The sequence below is a fragment of the Coenobita brevimanus genome, chromosome 59 (assembly GCF_032717465.1).
Source record: "Coenobita brevimanus isolate Jiangsu-jjx chromosome 59, ASM3271746v2, whole genome shotgun sequence".
NCBI lineage: Eukaryota > Metazoa > Arthropoda > Malacostraca > Decapoda > Coenobitidae > Coenobita > Coenobita brevimanus.
This window is the reverse complement of record NC_137012.1, coordinates 27,230,640-27,245,794: the sequence shown is the minus strand read 5'-3', so window position 1 is coordinate 27,245,794 and position 15,155 is coordinate 27,230,640.

The following is a 15,155-nucleotide window of genomic DNA, read 5'->3' as shown; positions in this document are numbered from 1 at the left end:
GTGACATTTGGTTGCTCATTCTTAACATGTCTGTATTTAACGCTTTAATGAGTCAGAACGGGATTGGATGGTGGATGGATAAATGGGCTACAGTTTCCATAGCCATCCCCGCCTCTGCACCTCACATGTACACTTAGCACTATTATTTGTGTGTTTTATGGTGTTCTCTGAGCTGAGTACATTCACTGTACCGCTTCTCACCTCACTTTTACGTCATCTCTCTTCTTGTCATTCTTGTTCTTGCTGTCTCATTCCTCTTCCTTTTTTTCTCCTCCTTTTCCTCCTCCTCCTCCTCCTCCTCCTCTTCCTCCTCCTTCTCTCCATATGTAGGCCTAGCACCTATAGCTGTGTGTTTTATGGTGTTCCCTGTGTTGAGTCATAAATCAGTCAGCATTACACATCTCACCACATCACTCCTACATGTTCCTCCTCCTTCTTCACTTTCTTCCCCTACACAACCTTCTTCCTTCATTCCTCCCCAGCACAATCATCCTCTTTCTTGCTCTTGCCTTCTCATCTTTCTCTTCTCTCCTCCTCTTCTTCTTCCTCGTCTTCACTTCCTACACAGGCCTATATCTATGTGTTTTATGGTGCTCTCTGTGTTAGCCCATATATTAGTAACATGTGCAGTCCTCCTATTCCCACCTTACTGTTACGTCCTTCTTCTTTTCCTCTTCCTGCATACTCGTCCTCCTCTTCCTTCCCCAATACAGCCCTCCTTCTTCATTCCTCCCCAGCACAATCATCCTCTTTCTTGGTCTTGCCATCTCATCTTCTTCCTTCTTCTGTCCTCCTCTTTCTTGCTCTTGCCTTCTCATCTTTTTCTTCTTTCCTCCTCCTCCTCTTCTTCTTCCTCGTCTTCACTTCCTACATAGGCCTGTATCTATGTGTTTATGGTGCTCTCTGTGTTAGCCCATATATCAGTCACATGTACAGCACGCCGCTCTCCACCTCACTCTTACAGCCGCTGTCGTAAATATTCATTAGTTTAAGACAAGAACCCGGGTCCTATCGTCGGTCGTTGAGGAATTTTTAGGAAGATGGAAGGAAAACAGGAAGAAAAGTGGATGGAAATCAGGAAGAATAGGGGAGGGAAACGGGAAGAATAGGGATGGAACACACGAAGAATAGGGAAGGAACGCAGGAAGAATAGGGATGGAACACAGGAGAAATAGAGAAGGAACACAGGAAGAATAAGGAAGGAAAACAGGAAGAAAAGGGGATTGAAATCAGGAAGAATAGGGAAGGAACACGGGAAGAATAGGGAAGGAAACCCAGAATAATAAGGAAGAAAACAGGAAGAAAAAGGGATGGAAAACAGGAAAAATAAGGAAGGTAAAAACTGGGGACGGAAGAAAGGGAAAAATGAAGGAATAGAGAGGCATATGATGGCTTACGGCGAGAGCATGAATCCTGTTGTCAGCTCTTGAGGAATTATGAGGAAGAAGGAAGAGGACAGGAAGAATGGGGAAAGGAAAATGGAAGGTAAGAGGAACGAGAGAAGGAAGGGATGGGAAGATGAGGTGGGAAATTTTGAGAAAATGGGAGATGGAGAGGAAGAATAAGAAGAGGAGAAAGGAATGTAAGAGGGAAGGACGTCGATTGCACGGGAATATTGAGGAAGAGGATGGATGAGAGTGAAGGAAAGAAAGGATCATAAGAGGGAGTGAGGGGGAAAGGAGGGGAAGAAGGAGGAGATGAAAAAGGGAAGTGCATAGTTTAGGATAACTGCATGAGTTTTGTCTTCTGCTGTAGGGGAAATTTTGAGTAAAGCAGGAGAAGGAAAGGAAAGGAAGGAAGGGATGGATGGCCGCAGTACAAAGCCTGGGATAGCAACATCAGGAAAAGGGAAAGGAGAGAGGAAGAATTGGACGAGGAGACAGAGAGTTAACAAGGGAAAGAGGGAGGGAATGAGGGATAGGAGAAAGGTAAGACAGTAGGGATTGAGGAGGAAAATATTGAGAACAAGAGTCTTGTCGCCGGTTGGTGGAAAATGCTGAAGAAGAGAGAAGGTAGAAGGAGAGGAGAAAGGGAGGGAAGGATGAAGGATAGGGTGAATAGGGAGAATAGAAAACGAAGTAAAGAGGGAAAGAAAGAGGGAGGGAGGAACGAAAGAGGGGGTAGATGGGAGACGGATGTAAACTATTCAATATTATGTTTTTTTTTTTTCCTTGCTAGAGTAACAGTACGTCTTAACATTATTTTCAAATATGTAACTCGGCGATTAGAAATATTATGTGACTGGGAATTGGGATGTCATCTGTATGCACACTAATTTCATTTGCTCATAGATGGATAGGTGATAAGACGAGAGAGAGAGAGAGAGAGAGAGAGAGGGAGGGAGGGAGGGAGGGAGGGGGGAGGAAAAGAGCCAGAAGGAAATGAGGAAGAGACAGAGAGCAGGTGAAACTGTAGGAGATGCAACAACGAACGAGGCAGGCAGTCTGAAACAGAAGGCGAGGCAGGGTAGGAGACAGGGTGGGTGTTGGTGTGGTAGGGAGGGAAAGAGAGAGAGAGGGAGAGAGATAGAGGGCAGGTGAGACCGAGGAGATGCAAGAGCGAGCGAGGCATACAGACTGAGAGGCAGAAGGCGAGGCAGGGAATGAGGAAGAGAGGCACGGAGGAAGAGGGAGAGGAAACAGAAGGGAAGAGAAAGAGGAGCAGAAGGAGAGAGAGAAGGAGCGAGACAGGAGGCAGGTGAGACGGAGGAGATGCAACAGCGAGCGAGGCAGGCAGACAGAGAGGCAGAAGGCGAGGCAGGGTGGGTGTTGGGGTGGTAGGCAGGGTGGGGTGGGGTGGGGGGGTAGTGTGTGGGATCGATGGCTGCCTCTCATCTCGTACCCTCGCCTCGCTACAGATGCTCACCATTCCCACCCCACACCTGCACACACACACACACACACACACACACACACACACACACACACACACACACACACACACACACACACACACACACACACTTCTTTCGTTAAAATCATCTAATAATTTGTTTGGGTTAGATGATAAGTCAGTATGTATTGCTGGTAATCCTAGCACTTCACACACACACACACACACACACACACACACACACACACACACACACACACACACACACACACACAAATCAACACACCAGTCTTGATTTTCGTGTGATTATATTTGCATAACTTATAACTTACTTAGCATTAGAAAGGTGTAGAGTTACTGCATAGGAACAGCTTCTAACTCTCTCTCTTTCTCATAGCCAACACCAAACCCCTCTAAGCACAAACTCAAACACACAAAAAACATTACCTTTATTATGGTCTGATTACATTGATTGAGCCCCTTCAGTGCGATTAATTTATTTTATTCTGGCTGTTTTAAGACAATTTTTTATTAAGCTTCGGATTAATTTTCAAAGTAGGGAGATTACATGTACTGTACACTCTGTTTTGGTGAAATAAATCGTTTAGAAGCAGCAAGAAGAGGTTACATTTTGGCTGTAATTTGTTCTCTGCGTTAAATAAAATCCTCTGAAGTCAGCTACACTAATATCTAAATCTCATAATTACTCTGTCGAAACGTTAATCTAGAAACTTTTAACTTTTCTCAAGCGATGGGTATGTCTGAGTTAAAATGGATCGTCTGGGGTCAGCATGAATAAAAACAATGTTCCTGTGTAATACATTAAGTTTATACGCAGCCTTTGATGCCTGAGTTATTATTACTGAGTTATATAATTCTTTCCTGGTGCTCTTATGCCACGGTAATCAACATGTAAATGAAATGATTGTTACCTTTGTTATGGCATAATTACCCTAAGATTATACCTGTGACTGGAGCGATTTGTGCCGACGATGATAAAAATACATTATGGTTCATTAATGGTGCCCGCCTTGTTGCTCAGTTGGTTTCTTCTCGTGTGTTCTGGGGACGGCTCGGTCAGCTCTGTGCCAGTGTTTATCCTGCATCATTTAGTTTTCCCTAACCATTTTCGTGCGTTACATCAGTGTCCACTACGTATTGTAATTGACTATATGATTCACTACTAACTTCGTGAGACTGAGCAGACAACAGTACCGCCAAATGAGCCGTCCACAGTGCACACAAGGGATAGGCAGTTGAATAACATGGTAAGGCTCAATGAAAGAACCACTCTCTGTTTGCATCTACACTTCAGTCACCGAATGCCAAATCCCAGGAGGATCGCGACAAAAACTCATCCGGGAATCTCTTTTAGACCTTTCCACCACCTCCTCATGCCACTCCAAGCCGCCGTGCCTCATGAAGGAGAACAATAGCTTTCTGTTATCTTTTCTTTTAATTTACTTCCTCCTTCCACTTCATTCTTGTTCTTCCCCTCCTCATTCTTTTTCCAGTTCTGTATTTTCTTTTTTCTTTTTTTTTCTTTTCAGATGTGGCAGGATTTCCACCGATGCAGGCGCTTCACTCACGGCGACTCATTCCCAGACTTGCTCCCGCTTCGTTATAAGGTCAGTGTTTTTGTTCCCTGCTGGTGGTTCTTTCTTCTGTGCTTGTACGAAATATTTGGAGCATTTACCTGTAATTAGTATATCACAGTAACCTGAATATTAGGACTGAGCGGATACAGGTGTGTGTGTGTGTGTGTGTGTGTGTGTGTGTGTGTGTGTGTGTGTGTGTGTGTGTTGACGGTATGAAGAAAAGATTTGTGATTGTGTGTGTGTTTGTGTGTGTGGGTGTTGACGGTATGAAGAAAAGATTTGTGATTGTGTGTGTGTGTGTGTGTGTGTGTGTGTGTGTGTGTGTGTGTGTGTGTGTGTGTGTGTGTGTGAACAGCATGAAGAAGCTAGTGAGACATTTGTTTTACTTTCTGTGATAATAGCAAAAGGCTGCCGATAGATATAATTTTTAAATAATTGTGTTTTGATTGGTGTAAAAAACAGTACAAGGAAAGGTCTTAGGTTAATAAGGTGAGAACTAGGAAAGCAGGAGAGAGCTTGGTGTTAGGAAGGCTGGAGTGAGAGTGGTGTTGGCCGGATAGAGAAATAGATAAAAAATAGATACACAAAAACAAGATTTTCGTTTGAAGGGGGTAGGAAATGGGATGATACGAGTATGATTGTGTTAAATGAATGATGGTACTGTAATTAGGAATGCAAGAATTTTTTAGGTGTTTGGTTAGGGATCGGGTCAGGAATACAAGAGAAGGATTAACGTTATATGTCTGAAGAATGGAAGAAATTAGGAGAGCAACGGACGTCTGAGGGATCGATAAAATTTACGACAGAACTTAAGGAGGTGGGAGTAACACTTAAGTCGGAAATGCATGAGTGGAGTAAGCATTTTAGGAGGTCAGGACAGGTGGAGCTAGAGTCTTAAGGAGATGTAATTAATAGATGTGATGGTTAGGGAAAAGGGTGCTAGAAAGTGTGTGAGAAGTTAGGTGACAAACCAGATAAGGGGAATAACTCTGTGTAGCTAGAGAGAGAGAGAGAGAGAGAGAGAGAGAGAGAGTTAGGGACGTGGGAGCAAGAGTTGCGAGTCAAAACGGTGTAGGCCAGAAAAAAAATGGGGGGGATACTGTAGCTAGGAAACAGACGGATCGAAGTTAGGAAGATAGTAGTTAGAGAGAAACGATAGCTAAGGAGGTGGAGAGAGTTAGGATAGCTAGAACCATGAAAGGGAGAGGTAGTTAGAGAGAGTGGCGTTAGGTCGAAGAGAGTTAGAGAGATGGGAGCACAAAAAAGGGAGACGGGAAGTTGAGTTAGGGTGGCTGACCTGTAGTTGGGGAGGCACGGATTAGATGTAAATCAGATACGTGGGAATCGGAGAAATATGAGTGAGAATTTTGGAGTACGTTTTGGTATATGATTTTGAGTATGTGGAACTTTGATGTATATAAGAATTTGGAAACAGTGACTTGAATAATGGAAGAAATATTGGAACATGAAGTAGAACGTGGGAACTAGGAAGTACGGGGAGCGAGGCTGATGAGGCATTTGAGGGAGCGAGTAGAGGCTGGTGGAGCAATGGAGGGAGCGAAACAGGTGGAGCAAGGGAGGGAGCGAAACTGGTGGAGGCAGAGAGAGTGAGAGAGGGAGGTCGGTAATGCGAAGGAGGGAGGAAGGAAGGTTGGTAGAGCGAATAAGGGATGGAGTGGAGATTGGTGGAGCGAGGGAGGGGGGGAGTAAAGATGGCGGAGCAAAGGGTGGCGAGAGAGCGTAACCATCTGAGAAGGAGGAGCTGGTGAAGCTAGAGAGAACGCGAGACTAGTGGATGAAAGGAGAAAGGAAGACTGAGGGAGGCAGTGAGGAAGAGTGGTGGAGGGAGGGAGGTAGGGAAGGAAGACTGCTGGAGCAAGAGGAAGCGAAAGAGGGGGGGCGTGAGGGAGGAAGCAGGGATGGTGGAGGAAAAGATGGAGGGAGCGAAAGAGGGAGCAGGACTGATGGAGAGAGAGAGTGAGGGATGGAGGGGTGCGAGATATCTCCGTCACACAGATGGGTTGTGGTGGCGAGATCAACCCCGTCTCGCCTCGTCCCTGCCGTTCTCGCATCGTAAATCCGGAATCCCATTTTACCGCGGGCTGGGGAGTCCGCAGTGTTTTTTTTTTTTTTTTTATAATAGACTTCGCACTCCATTCTCTGAGGCCCAGCAGTCCTCCTACATGCCACACGCTTTCACATGTCACTACTTCGGTGCTAATACGTATCATCCATACTGAGTAGGCTACATGCTAGGTCTGTCTCATTCAGGACCGGTGTGATCAACCTAGTATGGAAGTTTATTTATCCCAGTGGGCCCTGTTGAAGTCCATTAAAGTGTGTTTTAACGAAATTCAACTCATCTAACTTCCCTGCTGCAGCCTGGGTTCGAAATCGCGTCCTTTCAGACAGCCGATCACATCTGGAACCATTTTATTTTTTTTTTATACAGAAGATGAACAGAGGAAAGAAAAACAAATTAAATTGAAAAAATAATCCATAAACCAGATTACAGGTGTCCTCCATTCAGTATGTGAGGATGTACTTTTATATTACATTCTTCTTACCTGTTGACAGTTTTGTTCAGAGCCCGGAAGTTCTCGTACAGAAGGGGTTAGCGAAGTCTGTATCTAACCCCTCTCGTCCCCAAAGTCTCTCTGGAGCGAAATAAAATTGTCTGAAAGTAGCAAGAAAAAATAAACAGGAAAAAAATCATGGGGAAGTAGTATATGGAATTTTTCTTTACTCATTTTTTTTCCATCCTCTATTCTTCTATTTAAAAAAAAAAAGTTAACCTGACTCATCCACTGCAAACCGTATAAGATTCATTTTATTTTCTTTTTAATTGAGTTACTGGGTTACCATTGTTTGATGCTTTTCCTCTCACTTAACTTATCGCTGAACTTGACCTGTTATTTTACAAGCTGATTGAGAGACTAACGAGGAGACTATGTGAGTGAGGTGGAGGGGGTGGGGCAGAGGGAGGAGTCCCGGAATGAGGTGGAGGGAAAGAGTGGAGAGATATATGAGAGAGTGGTGTGTGAATTGAAGGGGATGGGGGAGGGGCAGCGTCATGGCATGGGACAGGTTGACATAGAGGCGATTTGTTTGTGACCACCCCTTTCGGGATTAAGATGTCTGGCTAAAGACAGATAGACAGATTTACTGAAACTGGCGACAGCGAACGTTACTGACAAGAAAAGTAACTGATCATGTCTCCAGACTACTCAAACATCGGTTTTCTATCCAGCCAGCAGACATACAGTCAGTCCCTGTAGTTACTATAGTTCTTACACACTAACCTGGTCCAGATTTTGGTCCTTTCGCTGCTTATTTCGTGTAGTTCACGAGCAGAGGAAGACGTTGCTACGGCTGTACATTCTTCCCATAGCACTCCTTAGTGACTAGCATTTCTTCCTGACTAGCACCATATTCTGTTAATCTACTGTTACACCTCAAGATGGAGAGACGGCAATTTTAGGCCATGTTAGAGTAAAAAAAGAGAAAAGGATTTTTCTTTTTTCTTTTTCTTCAAGGAAGAAGAAAAGGTGTGGATACTGAAACCATTTGTGATTCTTGAGGGTTAAATCCAAGGTATGATTCAGGTTTCATGTTCACATAATGCCACTCAGGGGTTAGCTACTGGTCACTCTTCCCTAAAGTGTTTGGATTAAGTAACCTAGCCCGGGCCTCTACGCTCCTGGTGAGGGTAATAATAGATGCGGCAATAGAAATGTAAGAATGTGTAATAATAGATGAGACAACAGAGATGGAACAATGTGTAATAACAGATGAGGCGATAGAAACAGAACAATGTGCAGTAATAGGTGAGACAACAGAAATAGAAGAATGTGCAATAATAATGAGGCAGTAGAAGTAGAACAGTATGTAGTAGGCAATAAAAAGAGTGTGTAATAATAGGTGGGACGATAGAACAATGTGTACTGCTAAGTGGCTGTGCATGCGTTATATGGAAGCCAAAAACATCTCCACTTAAGGCTACACCTCTTTCTCTTGATTTCGTTAGTCGTACAGTTCCAAACATAGAAATTAATCCACTTCATACGATAATTAACAAGGTAGAGTAGTGAGTGTTGACTTCCGAAACGTAGTGGTGGAATCTTCGGAGTTCGGCATAAATTTCATAATGTTGTGTAAGTACTTCATTATCGTTCGGCTAAAGGTGGAACGGTATTAGGAATCGCACCTGTGCAGCTCTAATCAGTAGTTGTGTCCCCTTTTTCCGAAATTGTGATAGAACCAAATGAAATCTTGCTAAATTATCCTCTAATATACAAGTTGGTTGGAAGGGCTGCAAGTTAGACTCCTTAGTTCGTTGCCTTAGACGTTTGATGGAACCCTTGACCGTGATTAGGACAAGGAGTATTTACCGTGACTGTGCGTTCCCCCTCTCGCCTCTGAGATGTCTAGAAGTTATAGTGTCACGAAACCATACCGAGAACTGCCGTGTGGTGACTGCACATGATTGGTAATTTCAAGAGATCCTTTTTTTTTTTCTTTCTTTTTAGGTGAGTGAAGAAGTTATGTGGTGATGGCAAAAATAAAGCGTCATCGTACTGAATGGGTTAATGAAATCTAAAGCTGACTTTAGGTAAAGCTAAAGTTACGACAGGTGAAGTTGCTAGAGTTTGTATTGTCTTCACCTTCCTGTGTAAAGACTGTAATATCTCAAATGCACAGCGTCGTCAGAAAATGAAAAATGATCGTACCTAAAACGAAATAAGATATCGGTCGGAGAAGAAGGCTTGGCTCAGAGTAATACTATCGACAGCACGAGGGTCATTGGGGCAGTTAATTTGTGTTTATTCTCAGTCTTCCCCTAGAATACGACCCACAATACTGAGTTTAAATCTTGGTCCCTAATTGTACTGCGGGGATACAGGAACAAGGGGAAAACTGATCCCACCCAACAGTCTGACCGGCCAGAGAATCGAACTCGGGTCCTGCCAGTTGTGAGCTTGATATGCTAACCAATGTATCGCCAGTTCAACCTGATGCCGAGTGATGTCACTAGTCTATAATGTGAAGCTCCCTCACTCGCATACATTGTGAGAAAGCCAAAACCGACCCCAGGTAAAAGGAGAGCGTTGTTGAACTTTTTTTCCCCCTATAATCTCCCTAAGCTGGGTATGACGGAAGAGGGTTAGCAAAAAGACCAAATCGTACTGACACGCTTAATGATTGCCCATGATTTGTGAGAAAGCTTAAACAGGAAAAAAAAAAAAAAAAAAGCATCAGATATAGGCGAACATAGAGAAACGAAAAACTGATGTCGGATATCATTTGCCACTAGTCTATAAAGTACATACGCTTCGTCTCTCTTGCGCATGCGTAGTCAAAAAGATAAATTCGAAGCCAGCTAAAGCGAAACTGATGTCGGGGTCATTTCGCACTAGTCTATAATGTACGATTGCCCTTCCTCCTGCGCATGCACCGGCTCAGACATGGGAGGCGACATGGCTGACAAGTGCCTGCAGGAGAGACAGGGAGAATATCGCGGCTGGTGGTTTTCGCTGATCTATAATGTAAGGCGTCAGCAGGGTGGATCTGTCAGCCCCACGCAACGCCACCTGACGCGTCTGACAGATACAGGTGACCAGGCAAGGAAGAGAGGGGAGGGGGAGGGCGAGGGGTGGGGTGGGGGGGTAAGGGGGGTGCGATGTAACCTGGTCTAGATATGCAAATTTCTGTTCCCCGGTAACTCGGCGCTGGTGTGTGTCTGGCAAAATGTGTGTGTGTGTGTGTGTGTGTGTGTGTGTGTGTGTGTGTGTGTGTGTGTGTGTGTGTGTTCGTTTATACCAGCGATGTTGTTATTTTGTTGTTTGGGTGTACCAGCGTGTGTGTGTGTGTGTGTGTGTGTGTGTGTGTGTGTGTGTGTGTGTGTGTGTGTGTGTGTCTGTGTGATGTGCAAGTGTATGATTTTGCACGTACATTATTTCAATATAAATGTCAGTATGTGTAAGTATGAATGTTCTTGTGCAATAGCGCATCAAAACGTGTACATGTGTGTTTTAAAAAAGTTATTACTATTTGTGTGTGTGTGTGTGTGTGTGTGTGTGTGTGTGTGTGTGTGTGTGTGTGTGTGTGTCGTTTTGTTTGTCTGTGTCGTTACTGAGTAGGGAGGTAATATTTTGAAGGATTTCCTGTCAAAGACCTTCACTTACAGGAAGCAGCTTCAGATACCAGGCAAAAATGTTAGACTGGCTTAATAGATTTTTTTTTTTTTTTTTTTTTTTTTTTAGTTTCTGGTTCTAATCATCATCAGCAGCAGCAGCAGCAGCATCGTCGTCATCATCATAATTGCCCTGAATCTTGCAACAAAATGAACTAGAAAACAAAGATGAAGAATAATTATCATAGAGAATATCAGAGCTTACTAAAAATTAAAATGTTTTTAGATTTTACCAATAACGAAAGGATATCCTGAGATGTTGCACAAGTACCTCCATAAATAAAAATAGGGAAAAAAATAGAAGAGAGAAAAAATATAAGAAAATAATAGAATAGGTACTGTTGTTTTGACAAGAGTAAAATCGTGGTTAATTTGTAGCGAAGATCCAGCGGGATATAACAGCATATATGAAGCGTCGTCAGACAATATTCCCTCCCTATTTTTTCCCCTCCCCGTCGAACAGGACTATTTTTTCCTTGGAATAATATCGTAATAAGCTCCAGCCTTTTTCATACGGACGGTAAGAATGCTTGAATGGCTCTGGGAAAAATAGGGGGATATCAGATTCAAACGCTTATTGCTTTTCATGATTATTCGAAGGAAGGAGGAGGCTGCCAACTGTGTCCGTGTGGGCTTAGGGGGCTCAGTGGCATCTCTTATTTACTCGTTTATTTTCGCATATTCCTGTTGGCTTAGAAGGATCGAATCTTTCTTCCCCTCACCAGTTTATTTTTTGAGTTGAGTTTTCGATGGCCTGGGAGACTCACTATGATTCCTCTTACCATGGCTTAGATCAATACGGTACTACGGCTCTGCATCCTTTCCATTGCACTTCTTCGTAACGGGGATCATATTCTAGTGTTAATTTATTGTTACAGATCAGCGTTCAGGATGAAGTGATGGCGCATTTAGGCCAAGTTAGAGTAAAAAGAGTATAGCGCATCTTCTTTGCCAGAATACAGTATATAGCTTCCTGCCGGTATTTTCGTTATCATAAGAGAGTCATTACGTATTTCTTATCAGTCTATTTCGAAAGCCACTTTTTCTATGGTTTAGGAGATTGAGTCCCACCTCTTGTTTAGCAATTAGCTTTCTTTTAATGCAAGAAAGAAGGAACCAAAGGCCAGGAGCCCATAAAATCGTTCCCCCCAAGAATAAAACAAAATCAAGATAACAGAGAGCCAAAGTCAAGACAGGTCAGCTCATTCACTTTGATGATAATAATTATGTACTGTACCATATTCCTGTTGCCTCCACACGATTTTTTAAGGTTAGGAGATTGAAACATTAATTGCATTTCACATTTAACAAGGGGCCGTGAACAGTATTGGCCTGGGCAGAGGAAGCTTACTGCCCCCTCTTCCTTACCGGTTTATTTTTACGCATGGCACGTTGTTATTCCCGTTCATGCTATTACTCTACATTATATTGGTTCCGAAAGGAGGGTTTTAATCACGTCTATGAGAATATTTTTTTTTTTTTTTTTCTACCTGTTCATCTAGAATTTTAGTGATTTTTTTTTTTTTTTGCTAATTTTTCACCTAGAATTTTAGTGGAGATATTTTTCTAACTTTACCCAGAATTGCAGCGGATTTTTTTTTTTTTTTTTTCACCCATTATTTTAGTGGAGATTATTTTTTGTTAACTTCACCCAAAATTTTAGTGGAGATTTTTTTTATTACTTTTGCTAACTCTTCGCCTAGAATTTTTGCTGGATTTTTACTTTTTATTTTCGCCAACGCTTTACCCAGAGTTTTAATGATGTTTTATTTTTGTACGCTCTTTACCCAGAATGTTAGTGGAGATTTTTTTCATTTTTGCTAATTCCTCACCCATAAAAGTCTCTCCCAGGCTGAATAAAATCGTCTGACGTCAGCCTGAATGAAAGACAAAGTACGTGCTTGGGGGGGGGATCAAGGTCTTAACCCTTTCAGTACTTTGATGATGGCTTCTCAACATTCTACCGTACTTATTTATTGTATTCTTTTACTTTTTTAATATATTTATTAATCTAGATTTTACTCATTTGTTTATTTGTCTATTCATTTTCTTGTTTACATTTTTATTTATTAATTTACATTCTTATTCATTTATTATTCATTTTTTTTTTTTTGACAACTCGATAATGCTTACAGGAATATAGTAACGCTTTTCAGTCCGATAGTGTCATGGTTTTGCTTATTCTTGCTCCTTCCCGACGATTTTAATCAGCCTAACCCTTTCACTGCTGTATATATGAACTGCATTTATTTTTATCCCTAACTATTCCCAGAGGTGATTTATTTATTTATTTATTATTCAGTTTATTATTCATTTAATTTTTATTGTTTATTCATTTATTATTTACTCATTTTTTACATATTTATTAATTTATTATTTTCTCTGGAAATCCCGTAATAGCAGGACATGATGATCGCCATATGACATTAATACTTAGGCTGCTAATTACGAACATTGCACTTTATTTTGGTTGACTACAGACGATTTTATTCAGCTCAGGAAAACTCAGAGGATCGTTAAAAGAGCAGTGTAGCAGGTAAGGGATTAGGGGAATAATGAAGGATTTATTTAACTTCCTCCAGTTCAAAAGGCCTTTCTAAAGCAAAATAAAAGTCTCCGTTGGTAGGAGAAATAGATCTTCTAATTCGTCGCACTCATAATGAATGGATTGATGAAAAAAAATGAAAAATAAATCGCCACGGAAAAGATGATAACCTTCTTGGCAAGCTGATATTTATCTTTGGTTCACGCTATACTCAGACGATTTTATTCAACTTAAGGTGAAAATTTTCAAACTTGGAGGGTATTAGAGATGTTTCACGAGTTAAATAAAATAATAATTATACGAGTAATAGTAATAATAATAATAATAATAATAATAATAATAATAATAACGAATTTTGAAATTGCTGAAGCATAGTCAAAGAACTCCATATTCCAGATGAAAATTCTTTTATCACTGTAGACCTAATATTAAGGGACCTTTGGTATGACTCATAATATTATACAGATTTTGACCTGTGACTTTGAGATCAAGGTCAAGGTCATTCATACTATGAGAGTCATATTCGCTCATGACCCACTACATTTCCACCGAGTTTGGTCAAAATTGGCCAAGTACTTTCCGATTTAGCACTTTCAGGCATGAGGCGGCCATTTTGATTTTCCTCAATATCTAAGAAAGTATTTGTTGGATCTCATTATCAATACCCAAGTACACTGGTATATGTTGACGACTGCATAATGGAACATTTGCAAAGCAATCGATTGGGTGGTTTTTGCCGTACAGGAGAGCAGAAATTGAAAAATAACATAGAGGGCGCTAGTGCTAGGGAAGAAATATTTGTGCCAAAAGAAGCCTGCAACCAAGATACATCACACCTTAAAATTTCAAGTCTCTTTCTCGAACGGTCTTGGAATGCCAGCCTTCTACAATTCCCCCCCCCAACAAAATTAATATAATAATGATAATAATAATAATAATAATAATAATATATACAATATCAGTAAGAACTCAACACAACGTGGAGTTCTTAATAATGAAGTGCAGGTAGTAATTAGACACTAAAAAAAAGTGCGTTACCGTTCTGACATTTTTAATGGAGAGATTTCTTAGTCCCTTCACTTCAAGACGTTTGCCCGAAGCCAGAATCATCTTAAATCTACTCAAGACGTTCCCCGTTAAGAGGGATTTAAAGAGCCTCCTAACCCCCAATTGATATCTTCAGGTGGTAGAAAGAACAGAATAAAAAGGAAATAAAATGAGAAATCGTAAAAAAAAAGTTGTAAAAAAAATAATTCGGAAAAAAGGAACCCGTGAAAAAAAAAAATCGTAAAAAGATATCTATAAAAAGAAATCGTAAACCGTAAAAAAGAAGAGATTGTAAATAAAGAAATTGTATCGTAAGGATGAAGAAAAATATGCAGAAGTAATCTTTAGGGATCATAATATAAAAATACTGTGTTATAAAGTATTCAGGTCCAAGGGTTATAGATTTTTTTTTTTTCAATGAACGAAGGACACCTGTAACCTGGTGTAAAGTTTTGTGTGTGTGTGTGTGTGTGTGTGTGTGTGTGTGTGTGTGTGTGTGTGTTAAGGAAAAAGTCGAACGCAGAATGAACCGAAAAAGATGTATTACAGAGAGCGCTTTCAGCCACAAGAATAAAACAGTGATTAAGAAAAATATCGTTATTGTAGAAGTTAAAGTACAATATACAAAAAATAAATCGCTAAGGAAAAGATGTTGCAACTTGTCTGCTACGCTCACGAGAATGCAGTATAATAGCATAACATTGCAAGAGTCAACGGTCCGTATTCTCGTTTGTTAAGGAAGCTTCGTAACACATTTTCCTATGTGATTTATTTTGTTTCTTACACCTTACTCTCCTCTTCTGCGTTATATAAATCCTTTAAATATCGCCACACACTGCATAAATAACGTACAAAAAGATATTAACCAGCCATATCCAAAAGTAAATTGCTTAGGGAGAGGCGTTAGGGGGCATCTTTAACCTACAAGAATACGAGCCTA